Source organism: Salvia splendens, chromosome 2, assembly GCF_004379255.2.
Source record: "Salvia splendens isolate huo1 chromosome 2, SspV2, whole genome shotgun sequence".
In the NCBI taxonomy this organism is placed as follows: domain Eukaryota; kingdom Viridiplantae; phylum Streptophyta; class Magnoliopsida; order Lamiales; family Lamiaceae; genus Salvia; species Salvia splendens.
The window spans coordinates 21,658,288-21,663,521 of record NC_056033.1 but is presented as its reverse complement, the minus strand read 5'-3'; the positions used below and the strand labels follow the sequence as shown (position 1 = coordinate 21,663,521).

The 5,234-nt window shown below is 39.5% G+C and overlaps 1 long non-coding RNA gene across 1 annotated transcript; it reads right to left on the bottom strand.

Annotated features, from left to right (window-relative positions):
• Positions 1-1,456: 1,456 nt before the first annotated feature.
• On the bottom strand, positions 1,457-2,157 carry LOC121780706. Its single transcript, XR_006046079.1, has 2 exons — positions 2,103-2,157; positions 1,457-1,623 (listed from the first exon to the last, which is right to left on the bottom strand). It is a non-coding gene; the product is annotated as an uncharacterized LOC121780706 (long non-coding RNA).
• Positions 2,158-5,234: the final 3,077 nt, after the last annotated feature.

Genomic DNA, 5,234 nt, shown 5'->3' with positions numbered 1-5,234 from the left:
TTACCACTTTCTCAAAAATTCTTATAAAACCTTCATGTAGTATAAGATGCAACACATAGGATATATATATCAAAATCCAAATTCTCATTAAAAGAAAGAAGGCCAACATTGTTCCCAAGAGTAGATCGTACTGAAAGCAAAAACTGAAAAGACAACGAACTATTCTAATTCTAGACTACGACTCTATCATCCTCATCCATAGGCCCTTCCTCCGGGTCTTCGTCGTCGTCCTCCTCGGAGTTCCCTGGCAGAGCCTCCTCATAATCATCTTCATACCCTTGTTCACCCTCGTACATGCTCACATACTTGTCCTGATACACAATCCTCTCTTGCACATCCTGTGGGGGCTGTTCCTCTCGAGAGTCTACCAGTGCACAATACACGGCCTTCCGAAAGCCAGCCATGTCACCCACCATGTCATCGGTAACGGGCTCATGCCACGTGTACCTCCTCGCCGTTCTTTCGGCCCACTCTTTCCAGCTGTCGGGGAGCAATTCTATTAGCTTCTCAATGCCGTCATGCTCTGTCACTCCGAACTCCTGAGCTGCCCTCCAGAGGGTATCGAAGTGTGCCACGAACTCGATCAACGGTACGTGATCCTTCTTCCGGTACACTCTATAATCTCTGAGCACCCTCTGTGCCCTAAGTCTATCGCGATCACTCCGTCGCGGGGTTCGGAACATACGCGCCATCTATAGAAAAACAGAAACAATCGCCTCGCGTATAAAAACAGAGTGCATAACCGAAGAAGAGAGAGAGATATGTGTATGCAGACGTATCGATGTTCTAACTCCCAACCCGCTGGTGTTCAAAGGCCAAACGTTCTTATCTACTATAGGTCCAAGAAGCACTAGTGAAATCCTATCACGTCTAAGTTCAAACATTCAAAAGGCCAACACATACTCACATAAAAGCTCACATCAACATTCACGTCATCATATCATCACACATCAGCCACATGCTTTCATATAAGTTCATCATACATCAACAGTTCATAACACCATAACAGTTCATAACTCAAATAATTTCCAACTTTTCCACATCACTTTGTACCCTTCCACATGTCTCAACATTTACTTAAACTTTACATAAAAATCATTTTCAACACCAAAATCACAATTTCCTCCACTTCCATATACTTTCCAAAATTTCGAAATTTTCATTACCTCATTTCAGGTTGAGTGCGATGAGTCGGATGTTGAGCCAATGACACTTTTGAAAACTTACTCCAGTCAGAAAAAGAATTTTTTGGGTCCAGAGCAGAAAGAGAAAACCTAGGCTCTGATACCACTCTGTCACGCCCGCATTTCCTAAGGATAGGAAGTACGGTGGACCGCGACTAGGGGAGGCGTAAAGAAGCGGGGAAGAAAGGGGAAAAACAAGAATATTTGACCCAAAGACATTTAATAAAAGGAAATTCATTTTAAAACAAGGTACTGTAGCGACATTTCAAATGTTTAAGTAACCAGAGTTTAAATGAAAACATTGTTTCGGATTACAAGCAGCGGAAAAAGATCAAGAGACAGATAATGCCGGGTATGACGACACGACATTATCCAAAACAAAGTGAAACGCATTTTGACTTTAACTGCTCAACATCCGTCCTCCCCATCGCCGCTCAACCTGCACATTAAGAAAACAACATGCAGGGCTGAGTACTTATTGCACTCAGTGGACACACGCCAAAATCATAGTTTGTCATGCCATAACAGTGTAACATTGGGGTTTTGAGTGTAATGAAAATAACCCAAGTACACCAAAATATATTTCATAAATTCGACTGCGCAGTCATTTTCCGATATTGCCACCCTTATTCCCTCAATCATACACTATCTGATCCAAACGGTGACAAGGGGCGTGGCCACACCCCAGGTCAACTAGACCGGCCAACTTGCTCTCAGATGGCTCCCGATCTCGTGTACACTAGCCTGAGGGTTCGCAGCCCAACAGACCCGAATTCGATTAAACATATGTGGTAAACCACTTCAGATAGGTTTCAAAACAAAACAGTTGGCAAGACAAACAGTTCATCTCCATAAACATTTCCGGAACAACGTCCGTATTAAAGATAACCCACAAAATAGTAGGGTAGAAAAGCCCACCTCGATTGCTTAGCTTTTAAAATAATTCCCTTCTTCAACCACACTTTCCTCGTAAACGATCACCCTTTTGAAAGATAAATTGTATCATGATTAGAGTCAGAAGAGACGAGACTTTAAACGACAATGCATGATTCCTACGTGGACGACTTCAACATCTAGCACGTTACACGTACATACACTTAACAACATGTTACAAAACAAACACACAAAGTCACACGTTCGAAACACACCCCGCACGCAAACGACGTACCCAAAACGCGCACACGACACACGAACACAGCACTCCAAGTCCTGGCATACCCTTACTGTGCAAACGGCTCACTTGGCTCGGAAAAGGTTCGGAAAAACTCGGAAAAAGGATCGGCGTCTCGACATGGCTCGGTGTCTCGGCCGCTGGCTCGGCACCTCGGCCACCTGTTCGGCACCTCGGCCGCTGGCTCGGCACCTCGGCCGCCTGCTCGGCACCTCGGCCGCCTGCTCGGCACCTCGGCCGCTGGCTCGGCACCTCGGCCGCCTGGCTCGTCCCGTGCAGACTCACTTTCCTCCAACTTCCGATTCTCAAACCCTATACAACATTCACACCACACATTCTCCGTCCCAAAACACACCCAGACACCTGGGATCATCCCTTCAAAACCCCCCCACAACACTGCCCTAGGCCGGCCCCTAAAACTCTCGGCCAACCCACGCAAAACCCTCGAACCAAACACTGATTTTCCCGAGCCATCTCTTGGTCAAACACACCCACATTCATCACAAAAACATAGCACTCAGAATCACGCCAATTGCACATGAAAACATCTCCCAAACACATACAACTCGCGAAACTGCGCAGTTTACTTGCAAAAATCATAATAAATTCATACGACATCCAAAGAGGCTGAAAATTACACACCACACAGAAGCCACATTAACCTTTATACAGTTCAAAATTCGTACCCAACGGAGATCGTTTGCTTAGATAAAAAGGGGTCGGAACCCACTACCAGTTACTACCAAAAACATGCTCAACCATATCACATAGCCACAAACCCTATTCAGCATCTAAACCATCCAAAACGTCCTATATGCATGAGTTTTCGAATTAAACAAGGGTTAGGGTTTGGTTACCTTTCTTGGATAGTTCAAACGTAAATTCGAAGCTTCCCCTACACCGATTTACAACGTACGAGCGTAACACCTTGAAGAAGCCAAGATGATGATGAGAAGGGGATGAATGGGGAAAGGTAAACCGAGAGAGAGAGGGGCGAGAGCTTACCGTGAGAGCATACTTCGAGAGAGATGAGAGCTAGAGAGCGAGAGCGAGAGAGAGAGAGAGAGACCGAGAAGAGAGAACGAATGGAAAAGAGGGGGAGGGAAATCGGTTATGAGGGAGTGGGGGCGGTTGAGAGAATCATGGGGTGATGGGGGAGGGGTTTTTTTTCGAAAAAGAAGAGAGAATTGGGGAGGGAGGGATTTAATTTGTTAATTAGGAGTTTTTATTCATAGCTTAATTACTTAATTCCATTTTAATTTGCCTAGGTAGAAAATACCACATCCACAACAATCAAATAAACACAAATAATATTTTCCACACCATATTTAAACACAAAAACATAAAAATTTCATCCTTAATTAAAAGAATAAAATTCCACAAATTTTCGGGTATTACAACACATACTGTACACAAGACACATGCACTACCCACGCTACACAAATACACACACTTTAAACAAATACATATAAAACAACTAACACACTACACAAAATACTAAATATAAGTATTCTAAACAAACTATACATACACGGCACATGCTACAAACATTAAACACACTATAAATAAAATATACAGAACAACATACATAAATACACAAATAGCATACACACTACAAATACATACATAAAATACACTATTTATACACTACCCAACAAATGCACAAATAAAATATAAAATTTATACATACGTTTTATATACTACGAATATTAAACACGGTATAAATAAAATACACAACCACAATAAATAAAACAAACACGCACACATAGCACACACATACATAAAATAAACTATTTATACACTACATATGAAATGCTCAAATAAAATGCACAATTTATACATATGTGGTCCATACTATAAACATTAAACACGGTGTAAATAAAATACAAAAACAAAATTTAAATAAATCACACACACACTATACCCAAATAAACATACTACACACTATAAAAAAAATGACACACACTGCACACTATAAAAAAATGACACACACTGCACACTATATACACTATACATCATAGCACACACAATACGTTGCACACAAAGTTTATACATATGCACACTATACACAATATATACAGAAAATATAAATCTTACAAAATCACGACACTCAATATACATACGCGCCTAAACCCTAATACTTGTACTACAAACATACATAAATACGTTGCAGACACTACAATTACGAATACAAAATACATTATTTATATACCATACAACAAATATATATAAAATATGCAACTTATACATACGTGCCACACATACTATAAACATTAAATACAGTATAAATAAATATACAAACACAATATAAATAAAATAGACTACACAATAAATGGACAGCACACATTACACGCATTATATACAAAATACACACTAATAAACAATATAGACAAAATGTAGAATACACACTACACATACTGTACACAAGACACATGCACTACCCACGCTACACAAATACACACACTTTAAACAAATACATATAAAACAACTAACACACTACACAAAATACTAAATATAAGTATTCTAAACAAACTATACATACACGGCACATGTTACAAACATTAAACACACTATAAATAAAATATACAGAACACATGCACAACATACATAAATACACACATAGCATACACACTACAAATACATACATAAAATACACTATTTATACACTACCCAACAAATGCACAAATAAAATATATAATTTATACATACGTGTTATATACTACAAATATTAAACACGGTATAAATAAAATACATAACCACAATAAATAAAACAAACACGCACACATAGCGCACACATACATAAAATAAACTATTTATACACTACATATGAAATGCTCAAATAAAATGCACAATTTATATATATGTGGTCCATACTATAA